This window comes from Canis lupus, chromosome 1 (assembly GCF_003254725.2).
Source record: "Canis lupus dingo isolate Sandy chromosome 1, ASM325472v2, whole genome shotgun sequence".
In the NCBI taxonomy this organism is placed as follows: domain Eukaryota; kingdom Metazoa; phylum Chordata; class Mammalia; order Carnivora; family Canidae; genus Canis; species Canis lupus.
This window is the reverse complement of record NC_064243.1, coordinates 85,951,710-85,967,792: the sequence shown is the minus strand read 5'-3', so window position 1 is coordinate 85,967,792 and position 16,083 is coordinate 85,951,710. Positions and strand designations below refer to the sequence as shown.

General features: G+C 37.1%; 1 protein-coding gene across 3 annotated transcripts in view; it reads right to left on the bottom strand.

Annotated features, from left to right (window-relative positions):
• ABHD17B (abhydrolase domain containing 17B, depalmitoylase) overlaps positions 1 to 16,083 on the bottom strand; it is a 54,398-nt gene that overhangs the window by 20,810 nt on the left and 17,505 nt on the right. The window contains exon 1 of one of the 3 annotated variants that reach the window (XM_025423313.3): positions 680 to 1,101. The exons of the other annotated variants lie outside the window; for them this stretch is intronic. The gene's annotated coding sequence lies outside the window, so the exon portion shown is untranslated. Of the gene's footprint in view, positions 1 to 679; positions 1,102 to 16,083 lie in introns of those variants that run through there. 3 annotated transcript variants of the gene reach the window in all.

Sequence of the window (16,083 nt, the reverse complement as noted above, 5' to 3'; positions counted from 1 at the left end):
GAATACTCATTCACCTTTAAAGGAGTTTTTGGCAGCATGCTCCTTTTTCAGTCAAGACTGAATCCAAAATACTTAAAACTATCAAAATAAGTGCAATTTAGAAACTAGGTGTTTAGTATATATTCTAAAACACATTTTTCTGGGATGTCTGGGTGGCTCAGCAGTTGAGTGTCTGCCTTTGGCTCAGGGCCTGATCCCAGATTCCCAGGATCGAGATCCACATTGGGTTTCTTGCAAAGAGCCTGCTTCTCCTCCCTCTACCTGTGTCTCTGCCTCTCATGGTCTCTCATGAATAAATAAATAAATAAAATCTTTATTAAATAAAATAAAACACATTTTCTACCTTGGGGCACCTGTGTGGCTCTGTTAGTTGGGCATCTGCCTTTGGCTCCGTTGTGATCCCAGATCCTGGGATGGAGCCCCACGTGGTCTCCCTGCTCAGCAGGGAGCCTGCTTTTCTTTCTGCCTCTCCCCCTGCTCATGCCTGCTCTAACAAATAAGTAAAATCTTAAAAAAGAAAATAAATAAATACAAGTAAGATTCTAGAAATACTTAGTAATTGTGCCAATGAGTCACCTGAAAACACCCTAAGAAACGTGGTTTTATTGGTATATTGAATAAATGCCCTAATAACTGAGTTTAGAAAAGTTTAGGAGTTTCCCAAGTAGGAAAGACTTACCAGGCACTGTCAAAATAAGATTCCTTTTCACCAAGGATGAGAAGAGTTGGGGTTAGACATACAAAAATAGTTGAGGTAAAGAGGACAAGACAAGCATCTACCAGTTATCAGAAGTCTTAATCCTAGCATTTGGTTAGGAACCTAATTTTTTAGTTAAAAAATCAGCAGTAAGAATCAGAAGTGAGGAAGTTGGAAAGCCTATAAGCTATGCTAAACTAATTTATACCAGAAGTCCTAACACAGGTCAATGTAACTGCTTCTATATTCATGTTTTCCCTCAGTTTCTTAATACTACATTATTACAGAAGCCATTAGCTACAAGTAGCTACTTAAATTTAAGTTAGTTAAAATTAAATATTCAGTTCCTCAGCCACACTAGCCACATATGACTAGTGTCTACCAAACTGTATAGTGTAGAATGAACATTCCCATCATTGCAGAATGCCCTTCTGGGCAGTCCGGAACTAGAATCTTTCAAACCGAGGCAATCCAGAACAAGAGTTTTCATTCTTCCTATCCATGTCAGCTTGAAATGTTAGAGCTCTTTCCTTCCTGGTACATACACGGCAAGGTTTATAGATCTTCTTATTGAACACTGTAAATGACACAGAACTAAGTGAGATTACCTACAAAGTACTTCTTTATAAGAATGCATTTTGACAAAAACATTGCAACATCTAACCCAATCAATTTCTTTTTTTAAAGGGTGCAAGTATGGGAAAGGGGGAGAGAGAGAAGCTTAAGGAGGCTCCACACCCAGCATGGAGCCTGATGTGAGGCTTAATCTTACAACCCCGAGATCATAAGCAGAAATCAAGGGTTGGAGACTTACCAACTGAGCTACCCAGAAACCTCTTTTTATTTAAATTGTACTTATTTAACATACAGTGTAAAACTAGTTTCAGGTGTACATTATAGTGATTTAACACTTCCATATAACACCCGGTGCTCCTCACAAAAAGCATGCTCCTAAATTCCTACCTATTTCACCCATCCCCAATACTTACCCACCCCTGGCAATCAGTTTGTTCTCTGTGGTTAAGAGTCTGCTTCTCGGGCAGCCCTGGTGGCTCAGTGGTTTAGCTTTCAGCCCAGGGAAGGGATCCTAGAGAACCAGGATTGGGTCGCGTGTCGGGTCCCTGCATGGAGCCTGCTTCTCTCTCTGCCTCTCTAAAAATGTCTTTCATGAAGAATTTAAAAAGAGTCTGTTTCTTGGTTTGCTCCTCTTTTTTCCCTTTGCATGTTTGTTTTGTTTCTTAATTTCCAAGAGTGAAATCATATGGTATTTGTCCTTCTCTGACTTATTTCACTAAGCATTATTCTAACTCCACTTACATCATTGTAAATGACAAGACTTTCATTCTTTTTCATGGCTGAGTAATATTCCATGGGGTGTGTGTGTGTGTGTGTGTGTGTGTATACGCACACCAGATCTTTATTTATCATTTAGGGATACTTGGGCAGTTTCCTTAATTTGGCTACTGTAGATAAGGCTGCACATATCTCTTTAAACTCATATTTTTGTATTCTTTGCATTTAACCCAATTCTAATGTAAAAGCTATTTTATTAAAAAGGAGCAAAGCAGGAGCAACTGGGTGGCTCAGTTGGTTAATCATCTGCCTTAGGCTTGGGTCATGATCCTGGGGTCCTAGGATTGAGCCCTGAATTGGCCTTTCTGCTCAGCAGGGAGTCTGCTTCTCCCTCTCCTCACTAATAAATACTCTAATAAATAAAATATTTTTTAAAAATGAGGAAAGCAAACCAATTAGGACAACTATACATTTTAACGCATGCCTTTGATATGTCAAAGTGATTCACACTCTTGAAAGGTTCTTCGTATGCTGCAGCTGCAAGCAAACCATAAGAAACTATAAAAACATTTGTGACTATTAGTTAAGTAAGATCTGAATGTAGCCCATACAGTATTCTGAACACCTACAATCCTGATTATCCACTTAAGCAAAGACCAAACAAGCAAATCAAGCCTTCCTAATGATTAAGTAGGACAGGTTGTTGATTTTTACATATGTCAGTATTAGACTCCTAATAAAGCTTTTCGTAACTGGGAAGGGATTATAGCTTAGCTTTCAAAATCAAACCTGTCCATGTTGCTGAGCATAAACTAAAATATGAACAGGCACACATTTTTCTCCCTTAATTATAATTTTTTGGCTCCCCTCCTGACTTTCCAAAACATGCTTATCCTTAAGTTCACAGAAAAGCTAACCATAGTATATTGGGAGAGACATTCCACAAATATGCATTATTCTCTCCTCTATTTATAAGAAGTTTAAGATATTTTCCTAGGAAACTGCTCAGATGAACATCTACTCAATGTATTCCACAACATATAATACCCATCTATAGCACAATATGATCTAAATGAAGTAGTCACAAATTCAGCAAGTTTAAGGATTATGGCTGATTATAATGATGAACACAATCTTTTTCAAAAACAGGACTGCTATTACTGATATCTCAATTTAAATTTCTAAGAGTTAAAAAAAATTTCAAACCACATAGGAGGTTTATTTTTTTATTTTTTTTATTTTTATTTTTTCACATAGGAGGTTTAGAAAAAAAAACGAAAGTCTCACTGTTAGGCTAAAATAAGGACTAATTAAAAGTCAATCAAAGAATTCAGTTTCCTAGATAATCTCCCCAACTAAGAAGACTAGAGTTTTACATGATAAGACCATTTTCGAAGGAATAAGACTAAACTGAACGAAAGATCCAAAGATCTGGGAGGTCCCATGGTGGAAATGGAGTGTAACTGTAGTGAGGGAGAGCTATCCCCTCTTCTATAAGTGGATGTCAACATGTACAAAATAATGAAATAACAGTTATCCAAAGATACAGAGGTAAACATCAAAAGAATCCTTCAGGGGTGCCTGAGAGGCTGTCAGTTAAGCTTCTGACTCTTGATTTTGGCTTAGGTCATGACCCCAAAGTCCTGGGATTGAGCCCTACATAGGGCACTGTGCTCAGCCCGGGGTCTTGCTTGGGATTCTCTTGCCCTCTCCAGTTGCCCCTAACCCCCTGCTTGTACATGTGTATTCGTTCTCTCAAATAAGTAAAACCATTGGAAAAAAGAAAAAAAAAAAAGAAAGAAAGAATCCTTCAAAATAGGTGAATGCCACTGGGAAGAGATCTATCATCAAAGAGATAGAATGGGGGCCTGGGGTGGCCAATTTTCAAAACTTTATTGAATTACTTGGTTTCTTAACCATGTGCTCTTATGAATTCAATAAAAATAAAACAAGAAATCTCCTCCCTAATTTCATCTCAAACTCAAACCACTTCAAATCTAAAAATGATAACCCTGGGTCACTTGTTTTTAGTTCTGGTGTTTACTACTGTACTCATATTTATCCTTTATTATAATGTATCATTATAAAAGATTCAGAGAATTCACCCTATTTTCTCCCTCCTCTACTCATTCTGATTTGTTATTTTTCGTTTTTATTGGTTGTTTTAACAACTTTATTATACTTCAGTCTTCATTTCTTGTCCCATCAACGTGAAGAAGTTTCCACTGGCTCCCCATGTAATCATCTACCTAAATTTTGTATCATCTGCAGTTTGTTTTACAACTATTAAATTTTCCTGTTTTCTCTTTAGTTTGATTTTTAAAAACTGAGTAACAAAAGGTATTTACATTATTGACTGCCATCCAATCAATGGGATGAAATCCAGAGAATGTATAGTGATTTTATGTCACTTAATTTCAACTGAGGGGGGGTTTATACTTTGGTAACTGCTCAAAAATAAGGCATATATTTCAGTTTGCTTCATATTTGGACTTTCTGAAGTAACTAATTTTTCTAGAGGTTCTTTCAATTTTTAGAAAATTAAATTTTTTATATTTAAAATTATTATATTTTATAAATAATATTTAACACATTCTAACTTATTCTTAAAATTTGTGCAACAGAATCCATGTTGTTTTTGAAGACATTCTTATACCCCAGTGACTTCTGTTTTAATCTAAAACAATTATGTTCTAAGCCAGTTCACAGTACAGTTGTCTCCCTCCCAGGATTTCATTTTTCATCACATACTTCTGTTGTTTTTTAATCTCATGTTTTAACCTTTTAAAGGTGGGATTCTTTGGTTTTGCTGGAATGTAATTCCAAGCACTATGCCCTCCTCCTTCTCAAGGACCTATGAAGCAAACCACATTTTTATGCATACTTTCAAAAACTTACTGGCCCACATCTTCTAGCATCCCATTGTGATGTCTAATACCTATCTGTTTTTTTTTTTTAAGTGATTCTCATCTCTTCCCACAAAAAATTTGAGATTTTCCTTTATCTTTAGCTCTGATGTTATTTTTTTTTCTATTTGTATTTAACAGTTCCTTTTGATCAAAAGCCCCAGGACTTTATTTATTCAGCTCAGAGAATTTTTCTTCATTCTTCTTCTTCTTCTTCTTTTTTTTTTTTTTAATTTCCTCTCTGCCTTCTCTTTTCTTTTCTTTTTTTTTTTTTTTTAAAGATTTTATTTATTTATTCATGAGACACACGCACACACACACACAGAGGCAGGGACACCGGCAGAGGGAAAAGCAGGCCCCATGCAGGAAGCCCGAAGTGGGACTTGATCCTGGGATTCCAGGATCATGCCCTGGGCCAAAGGCAGGCGCTAAACAGCTGAGCCACCCAGGGATCCCTGCCTTCTCTTTTCCACCAGGAATTCCTATTTAGGAATCCTAAGATTATCCATTATACCTATAAACTTCTCTCCTTTTTACCGTCTCTTTCTTTCAGCTCTACACTCTAGGAAATTTCTTTATCTTACAGATCATTACTTTGGTGTTCTAGAGTGTAGGTTCACTTTTATTTTTATTTTTAAAAGATTTTAAATTTATTTTAGAGAAAGAGTGTATGCAAGATGGTAGTAGGGGCAGGGGGCAGGGAGAGGTGAGGGAGAAAGAATCTGAAGTAGACTCCACACTGGGAATGGGATGGACATGGGGCACTTGATTCTGTAACTGCAAGATCATGACCTGAGCCAAATCAAGTCAGCTGCTTAACCGACTAAGCCACCCAGGCGCCCCCAGGATCACTTTTAATGTTGGGACGCTGTTTTAGTTTTATGGTAACAATAACCTCTCAAATCTCTCTTAAAATATTAATGACGACAAATTTTTGCTGTTTTGTTCATCTGTGTTTCTCAGATAATGTTTATCCCTGTTTGTTCACCTTGGATTTTCATGGTGGGATGGCTTCTTCATTGACTTCATATTTACTAGTAAAATAGAGTTCTTCTGAGAATAGACTACTTTATGTGAGAATCAGACTCAAGCCTCAAATATCTCTTCCACAACACACACACACACCCACACCCCACCACATACCTCTGCCTATAACACAGACAACTATTTTCTGTTTATTATGTTTAATGGGCCCAGAAGATACTTTACAAATACTCAAGAACATTTACAGCTTTAACTATTTGATCGAGTAAATGCAATTAGGACTTCTAACAAGTAAATTCTTCCATTGAGTACAGGGCAGGCCAGAAACCACTAACCTAAGAATTAAAGTGACCTTTCAGTTCTAGTTTTACTACCAAAAAGTTGGTGACTTTAGGAAAGTCAATCTCTTTAAACATAATGTTCCTTTCCCATAAATGAGAAGTTTGACTTTGATACTAAGGTTTCTTCTAGTTCTGCAACTTTATACTAAGATGCTTTTCAATTCTCATACACTTCTGATTCACTCAATATTCCATAGCATGTAAATGAATAAAGAAATTTATAATCGGAAAAACTTGATATTCTCAAGGTTTCCCACCATCACCACTAAAATGAAGCACCTCAACAAGCACATTAATTTATTTTAGGCAAGTTCTAGTTAAGAAGTTGTAATTTGGAGCGGGTTATAAAGTGGAGGAGAGGGCAGCCCTGGTTGCCCAATGGTTTGGTGCCGCCTTCAGCCAGGGCGTGATACTGGAGACCTGGGGTTGAGTCCCAGGTTGGGCTCCCTGCATGGAGCCTACTTTTCCCTCTGCCTGTGTCTCTGCTTCTCTGTCTCTCATGAATAAATAAATAATTTAAAATAATAATAATAATAATAATAATAATAATAATAATAATAAGGGCAGCCCCAGTGGCGCAGCAGTTTAGCGCCACCTGCAGCCTGGGGTGTGGTCCTGGAGACCCGGGATGGAGTCCCACATCAGGCTCCCTGCATGGAGCCTGCTTCTCCCTCTGCCTGTGTCTCTGTCTCTGTCTCTCCCTCTCCATGTTGTGTCTCACATTAATAAATAAAATCTAAAATAAATAAATAAATAAAATAAAATAATAAAGTGGAGGAGAGTCAATGTGTTTATGAGAGAGAAAGAGAGAGAGGGAGGGAGAGACAGGGAGAGAGAGATAGATTCTGGTTTCTCACAGCTCTACTTTCCAAAATGAGGGACTTCTTATCTCCTGGCCACTGACGGGAAACAATGCTTCATTTCAAAAATTGTAGTAAAATACACATTTAAAGCATTTTTAAATGTTTATTTCTGTGACATTAAGTACATTTACACTGTTGTGCAAACATCACCACCAGTCTTTTCCAGACCTTTCATCTTTCCCATCTGGAACTCTATACCCATTAATCAATGACTCCTTGTTCCTTCCTTCCCTTAGCTTCTGGCAACCACTATTCTACTTTTGTTTCTATGAATCTGACTAGTCTAGGTATCTAAGTGGAATTATATACTATTTGTGCTTTGGAGACTGGATTGTTCCACTTAATATCTTCAAGTTTATCATGTTGTAGCACGTGTTAGAATTTTCTTTTCTTTAAAGGCTGAACAATATTCAAGGGCTCCAAAATGGCTCAGATTCCAAGTTGGTTTATGAACCACTAATACCAATTCCATCTCCATTTCCATGCTAACACATACTCCAGGAAGAGTGCCAAGCTTTCACAGAAACAAAATCATTCAACTTCACATTTAAGGCTTAGAGATAGAATTCTTTTACCAATGGCTGATAGGACAGACCTCAGCTCTTACTCTTTCTTGCAACAAACAACCTCTCATTTTGAATTTTGGATTTGTATTAGGTCCTGTTTATTTTTACTTCATTATTAAAGCAACCCTCTGAAATAGGCAGTATTCATTCCCATTACACATCATTGCAAGGATATCTTCATCTGTCCTCCAGTAGCTGACACTGAATGGCAAATCTGTAAACTCCAGAAGTCTACTATAGATTAGGCATTGCTTAATTAAGACTCATTATGGGGATCCCTGGGTGGCGCAGCAGTTTGGCGCCTGCCTTTGGCCCAGGGCGCGATCCTGGAGACCCGGGATCGAATCCCACATCGGGCTCCCAGTGCATGGAGCCTGCTTCTCCCTCTGCCTGTGTCTCTGCCTCTCTCTCTCTGTGACTATCATAAATAAAAAAAAATTAAAAAAAAAAAAGACTCATTATGTTAGGAGTTTTTGTGTAGTAGGCAGTATTGTTCTGTGAGATATCATCCATTTCTGACTTCTCAGGGACAGCTACTACCAAACTGTTTTTGCCTTTTTAAAAATGCTTTATTGAGGTATAATTGACCATAAGCTGCACATAATTAAAGTGCACAATTTGATTTTTTTCTAATTGAAGTATAGTTGACTGTAGTAATTTATAAAAAGAGTTAAAACACAGGGAAAGAATAGCAAGAGACAATGGAGATCATAAAAAAAATCTTTAGGTAAAAAATATAACAGTAAATCCAATTATTGACTATAAGAAAAACAGAACTAATTTTTCTTTAGCACAAGAACACACTCCAACTAAATTATATGAAGTTAACATAAAACATTAGACAAGAAGTATGAAAGCAGATGATGAAAGGCCATTCTCAATCATGAATGTAAATGAAAAACCCTATGCAAACTATAAGCAAAGTGAGTCTAGCATTGCATAAAGAAATATTACATTACCACAAAATTAGGGTTATTCCATGAATGCCACGTTGGTTTTGTAAAATTTATCCCATTAAAGGTTTTAGAAAACTAGAATAAGAAGGAAGGAAATTTCCCTAATCACTGAATGATATCCATAAAAATTCTGTAGGAAAATTTATACTTAAAAAAAAAAACAAAAAAAAACAAAAAACACTAGCTCAGTGGTGGAGTGTCTGCCTTCCAACTCAGGGAGTGATCCTAGGGCCCTGGGATCAGTCCCACATCAGGCTCCCTGCAGGGAGCCTGCTTCTTCCTCTGCCTATGTCTCTGCTTCTCTCTCTGTGTCTCTCACAAATAAATAAAATCTAAATATACTGTTAGTGTTTCACCATTAAGACCATGAGCTTACATGGTTATGGACAGTGTGCTGGAATGCTGGCCAGTGCAGCAAAGCAAGAAGAAGCAATAAAAGAATATAAGAATTTACAAAGTTGTTGTGTACTAGTAAGTCAGTACACAAAAACATTGCATTTCTATACATCAACAGAACTAGAAAATAGGATTTTTAAAAAGATGTAAACAGGGATACCTTGGTTAAGGAATGCAGATAGTCAAAAGATTTCGGTTCTTTCCAAACTGATTTCTAGATTCAGTGCTACTCATTGACATCCCATGGGAGTATCACTTAAACTCATTAATGTATCAAAGTTAATCCAAATGACAAATCCCCAAGGGTTGTTAGTATAGGTGTTACTGCAAACTGATGCCACCTTTGAGAAGTTTGGTGGTCGACCTCAGGCATGCTTCTAGAAATAGAAATTTGCTAATACTGAAGCATATATCCAAAGACTTCCTAGACTCTACATATTTAAAGCCCATTGAAATACATCACCTCTATGTAATAAGTAAAATTTACCTTACCTTTAATAAAAAAGTGACCTCATCTTCAGAAGAAAGCAGCAAAGCTGTGAACATATACATGCCAATTCAGATCCCCCCCCCTTTTTTTTGCCATCTGGTGGCTAAAACCACTCTCTCTTCTTTCCTCTGATACATACTCTCATATTCTGAACTAACCTTTATTTTATCCATTCTTAGATTTTTAAAATTTTTTGGTTTTTGTATATGAAATGGGAAGATCTTTCATCTGTATTTTTCTTCTTCCACTGGACTCATGATACTCTCCACATCCACATTATAGCAAAACACTTCATTCTTACACTTTTTTTAGAGACAGAGAGAGAGCACACAAGTGTGCATGGGGGAGATAGAGAATCTTAACCAGGCTCCATGCTGGGTGTAGAGTCCAACATGGGGCTCAATCCCACAACCTGAGATCATTTAACTCCAAAATTAAGAGCATGAATTCTGGACACAAACTGCTGAATATGAATCTTGACTTTACTATATTTGTGATCTTGAATGTTAAGTATCTGCAATGAAAGATGTGTGATAAGGCTCAAAGCAGTAAGGAGAGACACCCTTGGGGTTAGTAAATAATTGGTGATTTACAAAGTAGTTCAGTTGATTAATTATATAATAAAGAAGAAACATTTTTAAGCCCCAAAAGTCCAGCTTCTTGAAACAGTATTTCCTGGGTCCTTCATATACATTTCCATACTTTTAGAAGATACCTTTTAGTAATACATAGAGTGGAAATTGGAACTTTTTAGTGATGATTCACCAAATACTACAGATATAAAATATCTAAAATTTTTTCAGTTTAGAGAGAGCAAATGTTTAAATTTAAATTTTTTGAAAATTTAAAAATATGAAGTTTTATTTTAGGAACTTAAGAAGTATTTTTGCTATAATCCAATATTGATCTGTAAGGTAGAAAAGTGCTACACTACCTTCCTTTGCAGTCTGGCTAATCTGAAGAATTTATCAAGCCCTTCTGCCTCTATAATACCGATCTTGCCAATATTCTAATGCTTAATGAATTGTTTCTTCTTTTTTCTTATACTACCCCAAATGGCAATGTATCAGGATACTGTGATATATTGCTCTCAGACTTGACATTGGACAAATCCATATCTGGATAGTTCTGAGCTAGATACTATTTAATCAATTCCATGCAAAATCAGTTTGTGTATTATCAACTTAGGGTCAAACCTGAAAATTACCTTAGATACCACCGCTATTAAGAATATGGTTCTAATGCTCACTTCAGCAGCACATATACTAAGAATATGTTTCTATGGCCCCTGAAACTATATGCAAAGTTTTTAGATGGGTCCTAAACACTTACTAACAGAATGACCTGAAAACAATCTTCTCAAAAATCTGGAAGTTTGGGGATCCCTGGGTGGCGCAGCAGTTTGGCGCCTGCCTTTGGCCCAGGGCGCGATCCTGGAGACCCCGGGATCGAATCCCACATCGGGCTCCCGGTGCATGGAGCCTGCTTCTCCCTCTCCCTCTGCCTGTGTCTCTGCCTCTCTCTCTCTCTCTCTCTCTGTGACTATCATAAATAAATAGATAAAAAAATAAAAAAATTGTTAAATAAAATCTGGAAGTTTAAGATTTCTGTAACATTAAAAAAAAAATTCTGTAACATACTCATTTTATGCTTCTGAAGTCTTACCATACACCCAATCTAGAATGACTACAGCATTTTAATTTTTATAGAGGTATCTGAAAAGCTTTAAGAACTCATCCCCTTTACACATATCTGATTTGTGGTTAAGATGGATTATCTCCAATGTTGCACAGGCTTTTCTGTCACAAATCAACCTGGATGTTAACCTACCTATACTTTGATTCTATAAATACTCTCTCTCCCATAATTCACTGCTATTTAATTAATATTCTCAGCTCTAGGTTACTTTGTACTTTGGAATTTCTACTTTGTACTCCTGACTTCCTTTTTCTCCTTTGGCACTGCACACAAACTAGGTTCAATTCTGGTAGCGGACTTTTTATTCTTGGTTTGGAGATATGCCTTTAACTGTGCATTAAGGAATATCCCTAGTCCTGTCACCCAGTGGAGGTTCCAGAGAACTTGGTCAAGACATGATACTTCTAAAAAATAGATTTACAGATACTGGGGAGAGGAGAGGGTTAGAATTTTAGTCTGTGAATATATATTTAGATGCCAGATTTTTAGAGTAAGGCTGCCAGCTTTTCATAGAAGATCTATGTACTAAAATCATCATACTAGTATCAACAGAAGAAACAGGAATATACATTCTCTTATCCTGAAAGACATATACAAACCCCTTCCTCAGAACAAGAGACTATCATTCCCTACCTTTTAAAAGGTAAAAAAAAAAAAAAAAAAAAAAAGCCGAATATACTTCTCTGAGAAAACACTAAATGATGATGATGATGATGCCAGTGCTGCGGCAGGGCCCTGGAACGGGAGGCTACAGTAGAAGGCTTCTGCAGCAGCATCCGGGGTCAGGGTGGTGGCTGTGGTTAGAGCCGGCTGAGATCACAGAGTTTGAAGAGGCAAGGTCGAGGACAAGGAATGGATCCTGTCACCAAGCTGGGCCGCCTGGTGAAGGACATGAAGATCAAGTCCTGGAGGAGATATATTTCTTCTTCCTGCTTGTTAAGGAATCTGAAATCACTGACCTTTTCCTGGGGTATCTCTGAAGGATGAGGTTTTGAAGACTATACTAGTGCAAAAGCAACCCCGTGCTGGCCAGTGGAACAGGTTCAAGGCATTTGTTGCCATCAGAGAGACTACGGACATGTTGGTCTGGGTGTTAAGTGCTCCAGGGAGATGGCCACTGCCATCTGTGGGGCCATGGTCTCAGTCAAGCTTTCCACCCACCTATGTGGCAAGGCTACTTGGAGAACAAGATCAGTAAGGCCCACATTGTCCCATGCATGATGACCAGCTGCTGTGGCTGTGCTTGTGCACCTCACCTCTGTCCACAGGGGCATTGGCACTGTGCCTCAGCTCCTATGCCCAAGAAGCTACTGATGATGGCCGGTATAGATGACTGCTAAAACTCAGCCAGGAGCCACGCTGCCACCCTGTGCAACTTTGCAAAGGCCACTTTTGATGCCATTCCCAACACCTACAGCTGTCTCACCCTGACCTCAGAAAACAAACTATGTTCACCAAGTCTCCTTCTCAGGAATTCACTGACCATCTTGTCACGACCCATACCAGAGTTTATACAAACTGAGCCACCCAGTCCGTTAAGCATGACTTCAGCTCAGGTCATGATCCAGGACCCTAAGAGTCCAGAGACTCTCTGGAGTTGGGCTCCAGAGTTGGGCTCTCTGCATAGCAGGGAGTCTGCTTCTCCCTCCCTCCCTTTCCCTCTGCCTCCTCCACACCTCCTGCTCATGCTGTCTCTCTCAAATAAATAAAATATTAAAAAAAGTGAACTAAAGCCTGTTAAAAAAAAAAAAAAAAAAACCAAAAAGATAAATGTTAAGAATAAAAAGAAAACTTGAATAGAGAAAATTGATCAAGTTCCTGTATACATTTTGCATGTTGGTACAAAAAGGGTGTTTTTTCTGAGCTGAAGAAATCAGATTAGGTTAGGAATGTTCTATGTACCTCCTCCAGCAGCTATGGGCTGATTATATGGAAAACTTCTTAGAATTAAATAAGGTCTGGGATGTCTACTAGCAGGCTTCCACAAAGAAGTAGCAAACAGTAAGAAAACTTTGAGGTATTTCATAGGAAACACATAAATTTGTAACTAGAAGTAATTTTAAATGCCAATTAATGCTAATAGATTGATTTGCCCTTATCTAAAGATTAATCTAAGAAAAGCTGCAGCTCTCTAAGCAGCAGCTCTAATAAGTTATAAAATTAAAAACAGCTGCCTTAGAAGACTTAACTGCTCTACATTAACTTCTTATAACCTTGTTATAGGAGATATGAAATCGACTAACAGAGAAATTACTTCCTAAGACATAAAATCAAGGCTATAACAGCGTGCCAAAGCTGGATAAAATCATGAGCCTCTGGTCAGAAGTGAGGAAGAAATGTCAACAATCATTTATTTTAAAAATCAGAAGAACATATAAAAAGTATAAACAAAAAAAAGAAAAAAAAAGTATAAACAATGACTACTGTCTAAATTTAACAAGGTATCAGGTTTCATCCCCCAACCTTAAAAAAAAATATCAGTAACTGATCTGTGGTATAGTATAAAGAACCCTGGTCTATAAATTAGAAAAACTGGATTCTATCCCTATTTTGATACCAATTAGGTCTGAGACATTATATAAGTCATTTTCCCCTGAATCTCAGCCTCCTTATTTCTAACAGCAAAGGCTTGAGTTCAATGGCACTTAAAATTACATTCTAGCATATAGACTTCTTAACTTTTGAATGTAAATATACAGTAGCTAAGAAGGGACTGATAGAGTGAATGTCTAAAGAGTAGAAACAGGGATCCCTGGGTGGCACAGCGGTTTAGCGCCTGCCTTTGGCCCAGGGCGCGGTCCTGGAGACCCAGGATCAAATCCCACCTCAGGCTCCCGGTGAATGGAGCCTGCTTCTCCCTCTGCCTCTCTCTCTCTCTCTCTCTCTGTGTGGGACTATCATATATTAAAAAAAAAAAAAAAAAAGAGTGGAAACAAAGTAATAATTTATTCCTCCCAAAACGGTCTTTGGATTTTCCAGTTTTCTTAATAAATGTACTTAGAGTCTAATCTTTGACAGTTACTTTTCTCCTCCATTTCTTTAGCTTTTATCTTCTACTTTAACATTCTGTTCAAAGACTCCTTTTGAGAGAAATTTCAATTGCCTTCCTTGTTACGAAAACATTCCACCGTCTTACAGGATAGACTGCAAATGGAAGTGGTCAAATTTACATGTGTATTATACATTAATTCTCAAAATAATAGGCTCTTCCACTAGGCCATTTCTGAAATATAACATCCTAAGAATGTTTATTTGGTGAAGGAGTAAAATTTCAGTTACTTAAAGTTAAGTCAGTATTATCCTACCACTTATTTAATAAAGCAGTGCAGAGAAGTAGGGCACATAGAAGTCTGTTTCAGCATACAAGAAATGAAACAAGACTACATGACTTCAGAGTAGAGCAGAGTACAATTTCAACTGTTCCTACAAATATTAATTTTGAAAAAGATATTTTTATCAACCATGTGGAAAGCAGAACCACAGAACTGCATAAGTAGCATGTAAATCTATTCCTCTTATCTATCAATCCCTTCTCTATATTTATAATATATAGGGCCCTTTTAGTAGGGATACAGGGGGATTACAGCATTTACACAGTCTCAATATAAGTATTATATTCCTTAACAAGATCATTGCCTCTCTTTACAAAGGTTGTGTAACAAGTCAGTCAATCCTTACTAATACGGCCTTCACAGTTTGTTACCAACAGTCTGTGGAGTCTGGTCATCTCCACAAACTGCCATTTCTACCACTTCCTTTTCCTCTATTTGCCAGCTGCTTTTCCTTAGCTATACCCATCAGTAAGTAAAAACGAAGAAATTACCACTACTCCTAGAGAATGTGTAATAAACACCTGTCACTGTACTTGTGCTTAATACCTTTCCTATCCCAACAAATCAACATTTTGTCAATGTTTCTATAAACATGAAAATTTTACCTTTCGCATACATTTTAAGGAGTACATAACACGAACTAGAATAATTACATCAAAGAAAAAAGGTTTAAATTCCCAATTAAAGAAAACAAATTTAATAATTAGGAGTCAGTTTAAATTCTCCAGACTTTGGGCAAATCACTTAACTGTTCTGTTTCCTCCTGTGAAAACATAAGGTAACTGGCCTCATGTTCATTCAAGTCTCTTTGAATTCTAAATGCATTGCTCTTTTGTAAATTGGTAGTCAATACTTTAAATTTATTATAATCAATGAATATATAATTTATTATTAATAAATCAATGCTATACAGGGTTTTTTCATCTTGTAAAAATCAAGTACTATATACTGTGAGGTAGGTTTTAAGCTTCAGAAATCAGACAAAAGTAGGTATCAATAATTAGAAAAAACTGTGGACTTAGAACTTTAAACTAGATGTGATTTCCAAAAGCAGAGGGAAAACTTTCCAGGCTGGGAATATAATACAAGTAAAAGTGTAATAGAAAGAACTGAAGCAGAGAGTGCATGATAGAAAGAAAGGGAAAAAATTGGGAAAGGGAAGGATTAGATAAATCAATGAAAAATTTAAAAGCAAAAGCAAATCTCTCCGTTCAAAAATGTACAGAAATCACTGTAGTTCCTTACACATGTATTAGAATGATGCAGTTACAAAAAAAAAAAAAAAAAAAGAATGATGCAGTTACAGAACACAGGCAACACCCTTTTTGAACTCGGCCACAGTAACTTCTTGCAAGATACATCCATGAAGGCAAAAGAAACAAAAGCAAAAATGAACTATTGGGACTTCATCAAGATGAGAAGCTTTTGCACAGCAAAGGATACAGTCAACAAAAATTAAAAGACCACCTACAGAATGGGAGAAGATATTTGCAAATGATGTATCAGATAAAGGGCTAGCTTCCAAGATCTATAAGGAACTTATTAAACTCAACAAAGAAAC